This window comes from Podarcis melisellensis (genome assembly GCF_964234715.1).
Source record: "Podarcis melisellensis genome assembly, chromosome: 3".
Taxonomy (NCBI): domain Eukaryota; kingdom Metazoa; phylum Chordata; class Lepidosauria; order Squamata; family Lacertidae; genus Podarcis; species Podarcis melisellensis.
Genome location: NC_138530.1, coordinates 8,380,738 through 8,400,467, shown reverse-complemented (window position 1 = coordinate 8,400,467; position 19,730 = coordinate 8,380,738). Strand labels below are relative to the sequence as shown.

Sequence of the window (19,730 nt, the reverse complement as noted above, 5' to 3'; positions counted from 1 at the left end):
AAGGCCGCTTTGTTTAGGGACGTTTTTAATGTTTTATGTTTTATTGTGTTTTTAATATTCTGTTGGGAGCTGCCCAGAGTGACTGGGGAAACCTAGCTGGATGGGTGGGGTATTAATAATAATAATAATAATAATAATAATAGGAGTGACTTCCCCTCCACTTAATTTCACATATATACTGATGGGAATATGCTCCCTGCTTGTAATCCAGATAGACACCTTGGAGTGGTTCTGGAGAACTCAACCCAGTGTTCAATAACTTTGAAAAATGGTAAAGTCGGTGATGGGGGTAAGGGGTTGAAAATATAATGTCAGAACAGTCACTTCAAATACCTTTTTACTTTATTTTAATTTAGTTTAAAGATATTTATGTTTATGTGTGTTTTTTTTAATAAATCAGAAGAAATGGTACAATGTACAGACTTCTGGGACTGCACTGCTAGGCAGATAAAAAGAAGGGCAAAACCTGCGCCTTTTTAAATTGGGTGAGCAGGACAGCAGATGTGTTTCCTGCCTGAAATTTGAACAGGACATCTGTGTGGAAGAGTTTCTAAAAAGCGCTTTGAAATAAAGTTGCTTATTCAGCTGTGGGAACGCACAGAGACGCAGAGACACAAAGAACATAGGTGCTCAAATGCATGATTTTTAATTAGCAGAAGAAGGGAAACAATCACCAGAGAATCAGCTCCATTAAAAGCGCAAATGCGTAGCGAAGCGGGTTGCAGAGGCCATGAAAATGTTCAGGCTATGGATGTAACGCAGCCAACATCCTGACGTTATCTGTGCGAAAGAGAGAACATTGTCAGATTCTGCAGTTTTTAATGCTGTATTACATAGATAATCATGAATAAAAAGCTGAACACATTCAGATGCAAAACACAAACACAGATTTTAATACAGTATAAAGAAAAAGAGGAGAAATACATTGGTTGGGGGCTTATCCTTTAAATCATGCTGTGGCTCTCCAGATGTTGTGGGAGCCCACCTCCCATTGGCCCCAACAGCCAGTATGGCAAGGGATCAAGGGTGAGGGAGATCTGTAGGCTGGCAACATCTGGAGAAACACAGATTGGCCTTTCCTGATTTGAATAGGTTCTGAGCATTATAATTTGCTGTTTGCCCCTTAAAAATGCTGACTAACTTTGTTGGGTGGTATATTGGATTGGATGTAATGAATACATATATTTTAATAGTGGACAGATGAAAAATCAGAAGTTCCTTCTTTTCCGAATCTTATTTTTTCTACCTTTCTCTTTTAACCTCTTTTCTCCTCTATTTCTTTCTTTGTCTCTCCTTCCCCCTTTTTGTGTTTTTACTGTATTTAGATAGTCTTGGTGTGCTTAAAAAAAGGGGGAAAGGATATTAAGTTTTGTATTTTTCTCTGTGAATCTTAATAATATTTATTAGAGTAAAATACAGACTAACTTGAAATACACCAGTGATTTGAATCCACCTCTCCTCCTAACATAATACATGATGTCAATATTAGAAGGCCAATTAATTTTTTAAAGCTTCCCTGTGGCTCTGCTCTTAGTAAGACCAAAGCAATTCATTCTGATTGTTTTATTTCCACTATTCTTCACGTAACCTAGGTTTTGTGTTTTTTTTTTGCAGAAAAACCCTCGATGTTAGCATGTGTTTCCTAAGGAAAGTATCAGCAACTGCAAATTCTGAGCCACAGCAGAACTTGGTAGAAAAACTAGAACAAAACTGGGGTTTGGAGATGTGAACTGTCTCCTGGAAAAGTCCCCAAAGCACCTCAGTTCCTATATTAACTATGTCACAATGATCAAAACCATTTTGTCTTCCTCTTCTGTTACAGATCATAACTAGAAGACCAGTCTTCAGGTAGCCCGGATTTCTTTCAAAAAAGCTGGATGTTAGCATGTGTTTCCTAAGGAAAGCATCAACAGCTGCAAATGCTAAGCCATAGCAGGGCCTGGAAGAAATACTGGGGCAGAATTGGGGTTTGGAGGGGAAACTATCCCTTGGAAAAGTCTTGAAAGCACCTCCATTTCTATATTAACTATTTCACAATGATTTGGACAATTTTGCTTTCCTGCATATCATAAACAGAAGAACAGGAGAGGGAGAGAGTTGCCCAGGTGACAGACTCAGCCTCTATGGTACAGCTCAGCATTTCAGAAAGCATCACCAGCACACAGTGGGCCAAGTTCATAGGCTCTTCCAGCATGGATGGAATTGAGGTGGGAACCTAACAGCCTATGAAGAAGCATGTAGAAGTTCTGGATGAGTCATTTCTTGGCTCCAGCAACTTCTACAGATCAGGCACGTGTAACAGACACAAGAACATGCCAAGCTATTTTTTCCACTCTGGCCAGCAGTATTCCTACTTATTGTGTTCTGTATACAAATATGCTATTCTTATTCTCCTGCCAGGTACATTAATAGGTCTTAAAAGCCAGCCTGGGTTTTGATTTGCACTGGAACCTCTCCAAACTGGCTTAGATAAAAAGAACCAATGGACAAAACAATCCTGACAGCAGGGCAGGAGATGCATCTAGAATTCTTACCTATCTTCTGCAGCACCATCTTATTGGTTTACCACAATGTCCCTTGTGATATTTGCCTGGTGGGCAAAAGCCATTATGGCAGCTGCCACCCATCCGGTGACATTCTGCCTCTGACCTCTGCGCAAGTGCTGTAGCAAAAGAAAGAACAAGTTGTGTTCTCATTGTCATTCCTGCTAATAGCAGACTCAGCTGGTGGGTGCCAATAGGACTGTAGCCAAATTACCGTATTTTTTGCTCTATAAGACTCACTTTTTCCCCTCCCAAAAAGTAAGGGGAAATGTGTGCGCGTCTTATGGAGCGAATACAGGCTGCACAGCTATCCCAGAAGCCAGAACAGCAAGAGGGATCGCTGCGCAGTGGTCCCTCTTGCTGTTCTGAGATTCAGAATATTATTTTTTCTTGTTTCCCTCCTCCAAAAACTAGGTGCGTCCTATGGTCTTATAGAGCAAAAAATGCGGTAATAGAAGGGGCTGTGGCTGGAGCACTGGACAGGGGCACCTTCCCCTATTGAGAACCACCCAAATAACAAGAGAATGATTTCCGGGACTTCTCGGGCAGCCTCACATAGAGTACATTCCATTAACCCAGCTTTGAGGTTACCAATGCATGGAATATAATGGTTTGGCTTTCCGTGTCCAGGAATGACCATAGCTAACAAACCAGATGAAATTGGTAAAATACACTCCTGGGCACAGGGGTTATTTGGGGCTCTATTGACAAAGATGCATCCAGGGACATCCCAAACTACACAATTTTTCCTCCACAGGGACTGCACCATCCTGAACAGTTAACCTTTCTTTCTCCTGGACATGGGATCACCCACCCAAATAAAGTCCCATCGTTGCAGCATTCAAACAAAGTTTATTCCCCCCCATCTAATCCACCACTGAAAATTAGGTAAGCAAAAGGAAGAGGAATAATAATAATAATAATAATAATAATAATAATAATAATAATTGTTTGTTTGCTGCCCCTCTAACTGGGTTGCCCCAGCCACACTGGGCAGCTTTCAACAAATTAAAACACAGTAAGACATCAAATCTTGCTTAGCAGCCTGGTTCCTATAGAGCAAGGACTACACCTCCAAGCACACATGGTCAGTGGTCATGGTGACTGGGCTTCAAGGGAGTGGAGCCTCAAAACATCCAATGACCCACTGGTTGTCCACCATGCTACAGAGCGTGATAGCAAGCAGTTGCATATTTTCCCGAAGTCCCCGTGTAGGGATCCACTACAGAACTGCTTTGAGCTTTACTACAATCAAGTGGCATATAAATTTTTATGAAATAAATAAGTAACCTTACCTGGAGCAGCCATCAGCACAAAGAAGAGAACAGCTGCAAGGAAGGCAAAGATCTTCATGACTGAAAGATGGGATGGTGTTTCAAGAGATGGCGGGATGGAGAGATGCTCGAAAGGTCCTTGTATTTATATGACAAAAAGGAGCATGTCACACCATGGGTTGGACATCTTGTGTGTGCTGTGCAATATTTTGCTGCAGTTTGCATATTAGCACAATGAAGCAAAGATCTCCCTAGATAAGTTGGGAAAGGATTCATAAGGAAGTTACAGCCTGAAGACAACAACAGCCTGTTGTCTAGACATTACTTGTAATTCTGGAATTGATGTTAATCAAATGATGCTAATTCCTAGTTTTATGTTTCTTTTCCAAGTCTTCCTCACCTTCTTCCACCCTAGAATGCTTAAAAATTGGCAAGCTAAAATCAATCAATTTCAAGGGAAGTCCCAAAGAATCTCAATAGAGTTAAATCCTTAGCTAAAGACAATTATGCAAACCTGGGGGGGGGGGGGAGTTATGGCAGTAACGACTGGCTCTGGGCTGCTTATCACTCAGCTCGATACAGTTTCATGAGAAAATACAAGATACTGCTTTATCTATTACCACTTCATGGAATTTTGAAAAAAATAATAAACCTGTGCCACTAGAGCAATTGTTGATAGATGTGGGGAATATATCCCTAACTTGTGATCTTACACATCACTTGGGAAGACAAGCAAACTAATACCAGTGTACTAGGTGAAGCAAAGATCATCAGTGTTGAAGCAATGATTCTTCAACATCAACTTTGTTGGACTGGTCATGTTGTGCGGTTGCCTGATGATCATCTTCCAAAGCAACTACTCAGTTCCGAACTTAAAAATGGAAAGCATAATGCTGGTGGTCAACAAAAGAGGTTTAAAGACTCTCTCAAGGTAAAAAAAAAAAAATGTAGTATAAACACCGACAACTGGGAAACATTGGCCTGCGAGTGCTCCAATTGGAGAACAGCCTTTACCAAAGGTGTCATGGGCTTTGAAGACACTCAAACTCAGGATGCAAGGGAGAAACATGCTAAGAGAAAGGCACGCTTGGTAAATCCACACCGTGATCAACTCCCACCCGGGAACCAATGTCCCCACTGTGGAAGGACGTGTGGGGCCAGAATTGGCCTCCACAGTCACTTACAGACTCATTGCTAAAACCGTGTTTACGGAAGACAATCTTACTTGGCTACAAGTGATCACCAAAGAAGAAGAAGATCCCTCAGTTGGTTCCAAGAAAATCCAATATATATGATACGATACGATATCTTTATTGTCATTGTCCCTTGTGGAACAATGAAATTGAAAAACTACATAAAACTACATAACAACTACATAAAACTACATAAAAACTACATAAAACATTCAAAAACCCCTAAAAACTCTAAAACCCCATTTTAAAATACACTATACTACAGAGACCCCTTATGCTGCGTTTAGAACCAGAATTGCATTAACGTAGAAACTGTTTTTCAGGCAGCTAGTCCTGGCCTTTAGAAGATATATGCCTGTTAGAAGATTTAGTTATGAAAGCATGGGCAACCAGAGACCACTAACGAAAGCAAAACAAATTATGCTGAACAAGGGAAGTCGGGGCTCACATGCAATAACCCTGATACCATCATGAGCACAAATCATTGCGAATGCCCAATAAAAAGGATACCTGGAGGGTTCAATACCTTTGCTTCACTGAGCATTCATTCTGATTTGTTAACACAGGGTTCATGGAACAATGCACATTGACATCCTGCATTCATCCTGATTTTCTTGAGAGGTCTTCACATACAGGGCCGGATTTAGGTTTGATGAGGTCCCAAGCTACTGAAAGTAATGAGGCCCTTGATATGTCCAGCTGTCCTTTGTCAACAACAAATTGTCACTGCTTCATGTGTTGAATATGTGCTGTGTTGTAATTTATGGATCTAATAGGTGTCTAAAGCCATTTGCACATAACAAAATACGTATTTTATCAAAATAATTGTTGATTTGAAATACAATTAAGAAGAAATGGTTTTTATCTTATATTTTGGAAATGTACATCCAGTTTTTCCCCCCTTTAATTTATTTGGGGGCCCTCAAGAGCTTTTTGGGGCCCTAAGCTATAGCTTGTTTGGCTTATTTGTATATCTGGCACTGTTCACATATTTTCCATTTTAGGTATTCATTGATGCCACATTTTAAAATGCATTTCCCAATCAGTGACAGTCTCTGGAGGTGTCCCAAGAACCTCATTTTCTAATCTTACAGTTCATCACATTTCAACATTGGCTTGCAAATTACTTTTAAAAAAAAATGTTCTCTTGAAAATTTCTCAACCTTTTCATGAACATTTTTTTTTTACAGATTTGCATACAATCTGGAATATTAAACTTCCCAATTTGTGTATTGCTTGGTCTAAACATGGCACACAACAGGGGCATTTTCTGCTTTCATTTGTCATGCTTGTACCTAGTATAGGTTCAAAAGAATAGAAACAAGATTTGTGGACCTTTCCAGGACAGTTCTGATCCAATAGGAAACTATTGATGCAATGTTTCAGTGGTAGCATTACTTGGTTTGAATCTCCTTTGGGTGAGTTGACACTGGCATTTTTGTAAAATTGCTTTATTTACAAACATTCAAGTAGCACATAAATTGCTTTTAATTCTTTTTTACAAATTTGCAGACAGCATGCAAGTCTTCAGCTGGGGTACAAATCTTGTTTGGTCAGGATTTTGATGCAAACCTACCTGATCCCCACTTTCAGAAACATGTGTATATATACACTATTGGTGAAAATGGCATATACACATGCATTATTATAGGATATATTGCTTGTAAAAATGTTTGTGTCAGCAAAATTGCAAACAGAACAGTGTAGATATATGGGGAAAAATTTGGACTAAAATACTTGTGAATCTTCATGAGGACATTTTCCATTTAAAAAAGAAGCCAAAAATGGATTCAGAAATGTGGTGAGCAGAAACTTAAAACTGGAAAAAAATAAGAAACCGAGAGAAATGAAATTGAGAGATTCATCCATCCTTCATCTTCCCCAAGGCACCCTTCCCCAGTGTGATAACTTCCAGATCAACCCTGATCAGTATTGCCAATGGTCAAGGATGAGGGCAGTTGCAATCCAAGATATCTGGAAGAAACCAGTTTGGGGGAGATTTTCATAAGCGATGGGGTCATAATTGCAATGCCTTTCCTTCGACGGTCAATAGATTCCACCCACTCGCTATGTACTGATCAAACATGACAGGAAGCTGTTGATCAATCGTAGGTGTGCCCAGTTCTCATTACAGATTTGCATCCCTGAACATATCTCACTCTTCCTTCCCAGAAGCAATGTGAAGCAGTGTTTTGAAACCAGCCAAATTGGCTGTTTTGCTTAAATAATTGTCAACAACAGCATTGGAGACAGAGGTATGTCACACGGGTTTACAGACAGAGCTCAGGGGAAACATTGGCTCCCAGTACATTTCCGAGCACAATTCAAAGTGCTGACATTTGAAGCCCTAAACGGCCTCGGTCCTGTATACCTGAAGGAGCATATCCACCCCCCATCGTCCGGGCCAGACACTGAGATCCAGCTCCGAGGGCCTTCTGCTGGTTCCCTCACTGTGAGAAGTGAAGCTACAGGGAACCAGGCAGAGGGCCTTCTCAGTAGTGGTGCCCACCCTGTTGAATGCCCTCCCATCAGATGTCAAGGAAATAAACAAAAATCTGACTTTTAGAAGACATCTGAATGCAGCCTTGTTTATGGAAGTTTTTATTGTTTGAAGTTTTATCACATGATGATGATGATGATGATGTTGGGAGCCACCAAGAGTGGCTGGGGAAACCCAGCCAGATGGGTTGGGTATAAATAATAATATTATTATTATTATTATTATTGTTATTATTATTATTATTATTAAAATTATTAAACTAACCTGGTAACTTTGCAACTTTGTTTGTTACACACAGATGCCTTTCAATGAAGTTTTGAGGCAGAGGATTCCAAATTCAACCACTGCCTTCTCCCATTACCAATACAGTGTGCTTGTGTTGTAGAGGTCATCACTAGAAACCAGACAGTTCCTGCTGATCTTTATAACAACAACAACAACAACAACAACAACAATTTATTATTTATACCCCGCCCATCTGGCTGGGCCTCCCCAGCCACTCTGGGCGGCTTCCATAGAAACCAAAAATACAGTAAAATATCACACGTTAAAAACTTCCCTGAACAGGGCTGCCTTAAGATGTCTTCTGAATGTCAGGTAGTTGTTTATTGCTTTGACATATGCTGCGTCCGGGCAGAATGATGGGGGTGGAGACGAGGTGGAAAGAGAAGGAGACAGGCAAAGATCAGTATAAAGCTCTTTGGAGCTGGAGAGTCTGCCATGCAGCTACCGACCACCACTAGGAAGGATGCTAATGAATACTTTAATATTATGATTGTGATTCTATTAAAGTATCTTAATTACTTGCAAGACACCATGGAAGGATTTGTATCCTGACATCACCACCACCACCACCACCACCACCACCATCATCATAATTTATATATACCCCACCTATCTGGCTGGGTTTCCCCAGACACTCTGGTAGCTCCCAACAGAATATTAAAAACACGATAAAACATCAAACATTAAAAACATTTAAATCAGGGCTGCCTTCAAATGTCAGATAGTTGTTTATTTCCTTGACATCTGATGGGGGGCATTCCACAGGGCGGGTGCCACTACCGAGAAGGCCCTCTGCCCGATTCCCTGTAACCTCGCTTCTCGCATTGAGGGAACCGCCAGAAGGTCCTCGGAAGCTGAACGATGGGGGTGCAGACGCTCCTTCAGGTATACCGGGCCGAGGCTGTATACCTGACAGGAGGGACATAAGCCATTGTAATATATAAATTCTTTGCACATCTCCATTCTGGAGACAGCAAAGCCATTTCCGAGCTGGGGAGGAGGTGGGGTTGCGGGCCCACCCCCTCCCCACGCAGGCATTGGCAGGGGTAATTGTTACTCAAATGAAGGGGGCGGGGAAGGAAGCGCCATCACCTTCCCCCAAAGAGAAGGGTAGTCTGATAAAGGACTCCGGGGGGGGGGGCGTTGCCCTGTCCGAAGCCTATGGAGGTGTGGGCCTAAGGCATGCCCCCAAGCGGTGACACCCGGGGGATCCTAGTTGGCGTACTTCAGCAGGACTCCCCCGGCTGGTGGTTAACCCTTCCCAGTCTCCATGCCGGGTAGTCGATAGGAACCAACGCCTAAGGCCAATACCTCTCAATTCCTGTAATCAATAAAGTTGTGGCCTTTTTCGCCCATTAACCTTAAATAATGTGTCCTGTGTCTTCATTTCACATGAGGGAAGGGGACTTGCCATGCAACACAGGAGCTCTAGTGACTTCAGAGGACATACTGAAACAAATGATTAGGGACGGCCATTTCTCCACAATTTAGGTAATGGAGAGTTGGATTTAGAGGGTGGTGCAGGGGGAAGTGACCTTTGGATAGAGTCCCTTGCATCATTTCCCCAGCCAACAGTAAACCTCCTGAAGCTGGCGACACATTATGCTGGAAGAGGAGAGCATTAGAAGACAGGGAAGCATCCTCACATTGCCTCAGAAACTGACCAACTCTTCCCTATACGACACTTCGGTCTGTACTATAGAGCCTGGTACCAGAACACTGGGAAAATGTATAGCACACTAATGGAAGGTTGGGACATTGGTTCAGTCGGCCAAAGAGCTGCGGGAAGTGGCTGGTCTCCCAGTGCTGACCTCTACAACACAAGCATCCTAGTAATGGGGGAAGGGTCAACTCAAAGTTTCATTGAAAGATGTCTGTGTGGGTATGTGCATGTCTGCAACCAAACTTGCAAAGTCACCAGGTTACTTTCAGCTGGGCCCTGTCTGTAAACCCATGTGACACACTTCTGTCTCCATAGCTGTTGCTTGCAATTATTTTTGTTCAGGAACTATTTTTTTCTGGTTTCAAAATTTCCATTCCATTCCATTTGGGAAGGAACAGCGAGGTATCTGCGAGGATGTAAATTAGTTACCAGCATCAGACACACCTAAGATTGGTCAATGTTGCTCTGTCAACAGGACTTGATCATGACACAGCAAGTAGCTGGAATTGATTGCCAGTCGAAGGAAAGGCTTTGCAAATATGACCCAATCATTTATGCATTGTTAAGTGTTGTTGGCACCGATATATGCATTTGTATTTACATTTTCCTGTAATAAAGTCAAACCTCAGTTGTCAGATGTAATCCATTCTGGAAGCCTGTTTGGCTTCTGAAATGTTTGACAACTGAGGCATGGCTTCCGATTCGTTGCAAGAGCTTCCTGTACTCAAGCGGAAGCCGCGGCGGACATTCTGCTTCCAAAAAAAGTTCGAAAACCAGAGCATTTACTTTGGGTTTTAGGTGCTTGGGAGCCGAAACATTCCAAAACCTAGTTGTTCGGGAGCTGAGGTTTGATTGTATAATTATTTTTTGTAGACATTATTTTGTAGACACAAAATTCAGGGCAAGGCAGAAAAACTGCTGTCCTTCCGTGGGATATTGTTTCTGAATCAGGTAGGTGCGCATTGAAATCTTGGCTAAACCAGATTTGTACCCCCAAGTGAAATAATGTTTGCATCCAGTGTGATGTAGTGGATCTTTTACCTTGTGGGAATGCCTCCGTTTGCCTCCACTTACAGTATGTGCTGCCTGCATATTTGCAAAAAAAGAAAAACAAATTTTATAAAAATGCCATAGGTTTCAAGTGCCCTGCCATCCAAAGGAACCCAAAACCAAGTAATGAATTGTTGGAATTTCTCAACAATAGGAACGGGTTAAAGAATCAATCAAGGCCTGCAAAACATGTTACAGTGGTAGAAGAAAAAGAAGAAGAGTTTGGATTTGATATCCCGCTTTATCACTACCCAAAGGAGTCTCAAAGCGGCTAACATTCTCCTTTCCCCTCCTCCCCCACAACAAACACTCTGTGAGGTGAGTGAGGCTGAGAGACTTCAGAGAAGTGTGACTAGCCCAAGGTCACCCAGCAGCTGCTTGTAGAGGAGTGGAGACGCGAACCCGGTTCCCCAGATTACGAGTCTACCGTTCCTAACCACTACACCACACTACCTCGTTTTACGGACAGGATCCGTTCCAGAGGTCCGTTTGTAACATGAAACTCGACGTGCCGCGTCTGTGCGCATGTGTGAGCAGCAAAACCCAGAAGCAACCCATTCTGGTACTTCTGTGTTGCCACGGGACGCAACCTGAAAAGACGCAACATGAAGCAGACGCAACAAGAGGTATGACTGTACTAGTTTTTCTACAAAAGGTGAATCTTCCAAGACTTTTGGATTCTCAAAGAGAAGAAAAGCAGCAGTTTGCAAGTGTTCCTCATGGCCACTGGGTGCTGTTGACCAGATAAGTGGCTATTTGGAAGCTTGCATTGAATGTCTTGTTCAGAGTTTGACATGATCGTAATCATTCATCTAAAAAGGTAAAGGTCCAGTTGTGACTGATTCTCGGGTTGCTGCGCTCATCTCGCTTTATTGGCTGAGGGAGATGGTGTACAGTTTCTGGGTCATGTGGCTAGCATGACTAAGCCGCTTCTGGAGAATCAGAGCATCACACAGAAATGCCGTTTACCTTCCCTACGGATACCTATCTATCTACTTGCACTTTGACGTGCTTTGGAACTGCTAGTTGGCAGGAGCAGGGATCGAACAATGGGAGCTCACCCCATAGCAGGGGTTTTCTTTTTGTTATTGTTACGACTACTGCTACCCAGGGGTAGAGGAAGGGGGGTGTGGTGGGGGAAGGTCGCCCTGGGTGTCACCACTGAGGGGGGTGACAAAAGGCTGGGCGGCACTCACCATGGGGCCTGCAGCGTGTCTGAGCCATGCAGCGCGTCGGAGACCCCGCAGTGCACCCTGCCCCTATGGGTGGCTTGCCCTGCCCCCAGACGCGCTGCCCCAGGCGCCTGAGCAGCTTCCTCTGCTGCTGCTGCTACCACTGCTGAGTGGTGTCTTGCAAAGCTCATAAGCAGGCATAGGCAAACTCGGCCCTCCAGATGTTTTGGGACTACAACTCCCATCATCCCTAGCTAACAGGACCAGTGGTCAGGGATGATGGGAATTGTAGTCTCAAAAGATCTAGAGGGTCGAGTATGCCTATGTCTGCTCATAAGCATGGCAGGTCCAATCCAAATGTCAACATGGGGAAGAAGAGATTTTTAGCTGCTTGGAGCAGCTGCTTGCTGGGTCAAGAAAATGTTTTTAGCAAAAAAATAATAATCTGGAAATGGTAGCAGTTTATGCCACGCCACCAGTTGTGGAGAGAAAATGCATCACAGGCTGAAATAGCTCATGCTTGCTGGCCCAACCACACCTTTATTTTATGGTGGGTCAGTGGTGGGGTACATTCATCGCACAGGGGAATGGTCTTAAATTCAGTCCCTGGTTTATGCAGGTAGGGTCTGAGAAGACTCCTATGTGGAAATCTGGGCAGCTGATTTCAGTCCAACTAGGCAATACTGAACTAATTGGACGATCAACTAACACATAAGGCAACACCGCCTGCTACCTCTTCCAGGTCCTGTCTAGATAATTACATGCAATATCTAGATAACAGGCTGTTGACTTTGGGCTGTAACTTCCTTATGAATCCTTTCCCAATTACCTAGGAAAATATTTGTACAATTAAGCTAATATCCATGCTGTGACACGTTGCTCTTTGCCCTATAAGTACAAGGTCTATTCTAACATCTCTACATCTTCTCAACTCTTGAAACGCTATCAAATTTTTCAGCCATGAAGATCTTTGCCCTTTTCACAGCTGTTCTTTGTGCTGATGGCTGCTCCAGGTAACGATATCTATTTATTTATTTAAAAATACAGTCAAATCTCGGTTGTCAAACACAATCCATTCTGGAAGACAATTCGATAAAAATATTGGGATAGATTCCTTTATAAATGAATTAATAAGTGATAAAAAAGATGTCTGTGCCTGGGAAGTCCATTGAATGCGCAGAAATCATTCCCTTATTATTGGGGTGGTTTTCAATAGGGGAAGGGGTCACCCAGGTTCAGTATGAGAGGGAGGAAGTGGGAATTGCAGCCACATGTTACAGGCTGGGGTGCCCCTGTCCAGTGCTCCAGCCACAACCGCTTCTATTAATTTGGCTACAGTCCTATTGGCACTCACCAGCTGAGTCTGCTATTAGCAGGAATGACAATGAGAACACAACTTGTTCTTTCTTTTTCCTACAGCACTTGCGCAGAAGTCAGAGGCAGAATGTCACAGGATGGGTGGCAGGTGCTATAATGGCTTTTGCCCAGGAAACTTAATTCACAAGGGACATTGTGGGAACCCAAAAAGATGGTGCTGCAGAAAATAGGTAAGAATTCTAAATGAATCTCCTGTCCTGTTGTCAGGATGGTTTTGTCCATTGGTTCTTTTTATCTAAGCCAATTTGGAGAAGTCCCAGTCCAAGCCAAAACCCGGGCTGGCTTTTAAGACATATTAATGTATCCGGCTGGGACGGGGGTGGCACTGTGGGTTAAACCACAGAGCCTAGGGCTTGCTGATCAGAAGATCGGCGGTTCGAATCCCCGTGACGGGGTGAGATCCCGTTGCTCAGTCCCTGCTTCTGCCCACCTAGCAGTTTGAAAGCACATCAAAAGGCAAGTAGATAAATAGGTACCACTCCGGCGGGAAGGTAAACGGCATTTCCGTGCGCTGCTCTGGTTCACCAGAAGTGGCTTAGTCATGCTGGCCACATGACCCGGAAGCTGTACTCTGGCTCCCTTGGCCAATAAAGCAAGATGAGCGCCGCAACCCCAGAGTTGGACCTAACAGTCAGGGTCCTTTAATGTATCTGGCAGGAGAATAAGAATAGCATATTTGTATACAGAACACAATAAGTAGGAATACTGCTGGCCAGAGTGAAAAAATAGCTTGGCATGTTCTTGTGTCTGTTACACGTGCCTGATCTGTAGATGTTGCTGGGGCCAAGAAATGACTCATCCAGAACTTCTACATGCTTCTTCATAGGCTGTTAGGTTCCCACCTCAATTCCATCCATGCTGGAAGAGCCTATGAACTTGGCCCACTGTGTGCTGGTGATGCTTTCTGAAATGCTGAGCTGTACCATAGAGGCTGAGTCTGTCACCTGGGCAACTCTCTCCCTCTCCTGTTCTTCTGTTTATGATATGCAGGAAAGCAAAATGGTCCAAATCATTGTGAAATAGTTAATATAGAAATGGAGGTGCTTTCAAGACTTTTCCAAGGGATAGTTTCCCCTTCAAACCCAAATTCTGCCGCAGTTTTTCTTCCAGGCCCTGCTATGGCTTAGCATTTGCAGCTGCTGATGCTTTCCTTAGGAAACACATGCTAACATCCAGCTTTTTTGAAAGAAATCTGGGCTACCTGAATACTGGCAGAAATCAGACATCAGAATGCATTGCTTTTGGTCATGCTTAGCTTAACAAGTGCAGAACCAGTGGGAAGCAATCACTACCCCCCCATTAAAAATTTTTATTGGCCTTGACATAGTGTATTATGTTTAGAGGAGGGGTCAATACAAATTTCAAGTTATTCTGTATCTTTAATGAGGAAACAACAAATTCTGCTGGTGAAAACTTTTTCAAAGCAGAAGAGGCTGATTTGTGTATTTCCAGATGTTGCCAGTTTCCAACTCTTCCATCACCCTTGTCCCCCTCATGATGGCTGTTGGGGCCATTGGGAGGAAGAGTCTAACAACATCTGGCAGGCTAGAAGATCCCCATCTCATTTTAAGGATAAATAACGTATCAATATAGGGATGCGGGTGGCGCTGTGGGTTAAACCACAGAGCCTAGGGCTTGCTGATCAGAAGATCGGCAGTTCGAATCCCTGCGACGGGGTGAGATCCCGTTGCTCAGTCCCTGCTTCTGCCAACCTAGCAGTTCGAAAGCATGTCAAAGTGCAAGTAGATAAATAGGTACCACTCCGGCAGGAAGGTAAACGGCGTTTCCGTGCGCTGCTCTGGTTCGCCAGAAGCAGCTTAGTCATGCTGGCTACATCAACTGGAAGCTGTACGCCGGCTCCCTCGGCCAACAAAGCGAGATGAGCGCTGCAACCCCAGAGTCGGTCACGACTGGACCTAATGGTCAGGGGTCCCTTTACATTTACCTTAACGTATCAATATATTTGCCCTCTTTCTCTTTGTATTTAAATATGTGTTTGTGTTTTTGAGTTGTATGCGTTCAGCTTTTTAGTCCTGATTATCTATGTAATACAACATTAAAAACTGCAGAATCTGACAATGTTTTTTCTCTTTGGTGCAGATAACCTCAAGATGTTGTCTACTCACCATGGATTTAGGGTAGCTTGAACATTTGATGGTAATGCTCTTCTGATTTGCCTCCAGCTTTTAATGGAGCTGATTCTACGGTGATAGTTAAATAAAAATAATTAAAGACAATATATTTGAGCATCTATGTTTTTTGTGTGTCTGTGTATTGAAGAAGTAGATTGTCAAAGAGATCTTTTCGGGGTGCAGATGTAGAGAAATTCACACTTCTCTGAATATTGCAATGTGGTTTTCTTGCTGAGTTATGTCTACAAAAAATGCAGTTATTAGGGAAAAGTGCACTGCAAGGATGTCTATATTAGACAAGATTACATACAGAAATCTGCATAGTGGGGAAAATGCGCATTTAAATGCTGATGAATTTTCATGAGGACGTTTAAGAAATGCAAAGCAGTTTGGAGAACTGATCTTAAGATAAGGAAAATGAGCAACTGAGGAAAACTGAAGTTAATAGATGCAGGCTAATGACAATTGTGGTCTCAACCATTTTGAGGGTGTCACATTGCCTACTCCAATTGAAGGCACCAGCAGGTTGCTACCTTCCAAAAAAACAACCCCAAACATCTTTGTTGTTAGGAACAATACTTTAGCTTTATAGAAGCCTTTGCTAATTACTCAGAGGATATACACAGAATCTCATAATACTGAAAAAAAAAAAAACCTTGTAGGGGAGGCCAAAAATTATAGCAACCACATCAGGCAGTTAAACCCTGGGACATAGATGGGTGTTGGGGATGCTTGAGACTAACAAATAATAGCTTTAGCCAGGTCAGTTCATGGCTTAACTGATATTTGGATTCTGGACAACCTACATATAATTCATGGCCGTAACCTCTATGCTACAAAATAGCCAATGCAGCTGGCTTCACAATTCGGGATTGGAAGAGGGCAAGGTGGGTTTGTTGACACCTTGTTGCCTGACAAGAAGACTTTGCAACTAAACTGACAGCTGGCTCCATATACAGTAGTACCTCTGGTTACGAACTTAATTCGTTCTGGAGGTCCGTTCTTAACTTGAAACAGTTCTTAACCTGAGGTACCACTTTAGCTAATGGGGCATCCCGCTGCCGCCGCACAATTTCTGTTCTCATCCTGAGGTAAAGTTTTCAACGCGAGATACCTCTGGGTTAGCGGAGTCTGTAACCCAAAGTGTTTGTAACTCAAGGTGTTTGTAACCCTAGGTACCACTGTATGCCCCAAGCTTAAACCATTTTGAGTTTTTTAAAAAGGAAACTCTGTTTTAAATGCTGGACATTTTGAAGATTTTTCTTCTTCACCCCCCTATTTTTCATTTCACTTTAAATTTGCACACCGTCTTTCCGTATTGTGATACACAAGGCTATTCTCAAGTTGAAGAAACAACAAAACAGACAGCAAAGATCACACACCTGATAACGGTCTGATCGAATTCAAAGAAGTCATTATAAAAGCATAACTTTGAAATAAACAACTTATATCAAATAAAAGAATATTCAACGATCCATTAGAACGTAATAGTAAATAGACGCTGCCTTGCTCCATAGAAATATCCTGGCACAATGGCTCAGTCATAGCCTGAAGGGATTCAGGGTGTTGTTTTTCTTCAGCTTGATTTCCAAATATGCAAAGCAGTGCTCACTTTCCTGGCATATCCTCTCATGGTGAAATGATTATGATTTTGAAATAATCCCATCAAACGCATTCAAGGTCAGGTTGGGCATTTCAAAGGAGGGAGGAGAGAGATTCATGCTGTTCTCTCCTGCATGTATATCTTGTTTCCCTGCCTGACAGAAGCAAAATCAAATGCCATAATCTTCAGCCCAAACAGCTGCAGACATCTGTATGACTCACCTAACATTTCATAGTAAAAACCAAAAAAAATTCCTTCCAGTAGCACCTTAAAGACCAACTAAGTTAGTTCTTGGTATGAGCTTTTGTGTGCATGCACACTTCTTCAGATACACTGAAACAGAAGTTTCCAGACCCTTCTATATAGTGAGAAGGTGGGGAGGGGTATTACTCAGAAGGGTGGTGGGAATGGGTGATTGGCAGATAGTTGTGATGAGCCTGTTGACGACTCTTAACGACTGCAATAGGTCTTACAGGAAAAAGCAAGGGGTGAGAAGGTGAAAAATGGCTTTGTCATGTATAATGAGATAAGAATCCAAGGTCTTTGTTCAGACCAGGACTCTCCATGGTTTTAAGTTTGGTGATAAGTTGCAATTCAGCAGCTTCTCTTTCCAGTCTATTTCTGAAATTCCTTTGTAGTAAAAGAGCTACTTTGAGATCTTGTATAGAATGTCCTGGGAGATTGAAGTGTTCTCCTACTGGTTTCTCTGTCTTGTGATTCCTGATGTCCGATTTATGTCCGTTTATTCTTTGGCATAAGGTCTGGCCTGTTTGTCCAATATAGAGAGCTGAGGGACACTGTTGGCATTTGATGGCATACACAATGTTAGACGATGAGCTATATAGAAGGGTCTGGAAACTTCTGTTTCAGTGTATATGAAGAAGTGTGCATGCACACGAAAGCTCATACCAAGAACTAACTTAGTTGGTCTTTAAGGTGCTACTGGAAGGAATTTTTTTTTGTTTTTACTATGGCAGACCAACACGGCTACCTATTTCTAACATTTCATCCTCGACATCGATTTCCACATATAAGAATTAGGTCCCATGCCCTAACATAACTCAGACTATAGCTAAGCCTAGGGATGTATGTATTCGCCAATTTAATTTCTCTTAGTTGCATTTTAAGTTTGGTTTGCAGCATTTCTGCATATATTTGCCTTAAAAAAAATCTTCATCGAGATTTGTACATTTTTGTGTTTCTCCTAACAGATGAATTTTTGTACACATTTTTTGACTGGTATGCACATTCTCACAAGCAATTTCCCCACTAATGTGCGAATAATTCACTAATGTGCGAATAATGCACGCTTTTGTAGTCTACTTTCGCAGCAGACCATTTGGAGACCTGCTGTGATAAGCTCTTGAGACGCTTTGAGGGGAATAAAGGTTTTTGACTTCATAAAAATATTGATGCCATGTTTTCCCAGTTTAGGTGGCCTGAAGATGCTGGCCAGCATCAAATCCCTAGCAAGGAATTGTGTGTTGTGCTGCAGGGCGTACAATGTGTACACAACAGGGTGTCTTCAGTTGCATAGACTCCTGGAGCCTATTCCAGTGAACATGCAAATATTGGGACTGAGCTCTCACCCACTGAGCCACTGACAGCTGGAACTAACCACTGGATAGGACATCACCATACCCATATTGCCTAAATAATGCACACATTAAGGACATGGCCCTTAACAGCCGTAGTTTCCTGGTGCATTCTGGAGTTGCAGTAAATGAAGAACAAAACATGTTCAACTGGAAAGGCATTTAAGAGTCCGGGATGAACAAGTGACTTACAGGAAGAGGAGTAAAGACTTCATCCAGCACATCAGGATGAACGCAGGATATGAAAACTCATTGTCATACAACCACCCTGCTAATAAATCAGAATGAATGCTCAACCAAGACCAGGTAATCAGACTATTTGGGTGTCCTTTTAATCATAAATTCATGATGTTCTGTGCTCAGGGTGGAACCAGGGCAATTATATGTGACGCTGCTTTCAGGGCTGTTCACGTCAGTAAAAATTTAAGGGGGAAATGCTGTGTTGTTTCCAATCAGTTCCAATCAGTTGTTTCCAACCCTGTGGCTTCTTGCCTGTTACTTTCCACACCACAAATGCATACCCTCCAAGTGTCCTGATTTTCCAGGGAGTGCTGAGATTATGAAAGCTATTCTCCCGGCTTTTGATTTGATCCTGGAATGTCCCTATTTCCCCTGCTAGTGCCAGTGCCACAGAGCTCAAGGAGGAGGATGGATCAGCGCTTGTTGTGGGTGGCGGCTGCAGTGGCCGCAGCTTTGAAGGAGCCTCCCATTGCCTCTCCTTGGCCTCTTCTGCTGGCCTCTTCCTTTAGGCATAGTGGCTGCTGGACCGCAGGTGAGGAGGAGGAGAGGTTGTGACCGCTGAGGACCACTCCTGCTGGCTCTGAAGGGCAGGCAGAGGACAAGAAAGAGGGAGTGGAGTCATCATTAAAAACAAAAATCGCTTTGTGTGTCTGTGTCCAATCTTGCCCCACTTGAAAATTTATGCATTGAGGAATATCGAAACAAGAAACAACTAGAGAATGGATAATATTTAAGAATTATGTAAAACTTTATTGCACAAATAACTCCATATTAGCAGAAACTGAGTGATATTTGTAAAGAAAAAGTTCAAAGCAGAAATAAATGATATTATATAATGTAAACCTATGTAAAAAAGAATTTTATATCAAACAGTATAACGAGAGGGGTGGGAAGAATTATGTCGATGAGTACTTTTATTATGTAAATAACTTTGTCTTTTTTTATTTGTTTCTTATCTTTGCTACTTCTTTATTTTTTCTTTTTCTCTTTCTTTATAAATTTTCTATTTTCTATTATTTTCTTTTTTCTACCTGTTCAGAGATAGTACATAATATTTGTATAGACATGCAAATATTTTAATCAACAAAGAATATTAATAATAA

At 42.4% G+C, this 19,730-nt stretch overlaps 2 long non-coding RNA genes across 2 annotated transcripts; one reads left to right on the top strand and one right to left on the bottom strand.

The window, feature by feature from the left end:
- Nucleotides 1-630: 630 nt before the first annotated feature.
- LOC309365960 lies at nucleotides 631-3,999 on the bottom strand. Its single transcript, XR_014166323.1, has 3 exons — nucleotides 3,839-3,999; nucleotides 2,535-2,662; nucleotides 631-780 (listed from the first exon to the last, which is right to left on the bottom strand). It is a non-coding gene; the product is annotated as an uncharacterized lncRNA (long non-coding RNA).
- Nucleotides 4,000-12,547: 8,548 nt separating this feature from the next.
- LOC309365963 lies at nucleotides 12,548-15,306 on the top strand. The gene is made up of 3 exons (XR_014166326.1): nucleotides 12,548-12,693; nucleotides 13,100-13,227; nucleotides 15,158-15,306. It is a non-coding gene; the product is annotated as an uncharacterized lncRNA (long non-coding RNA).
- Nucleotides 15,307-19,730: the final 4,424 nt, after the last annotated feature.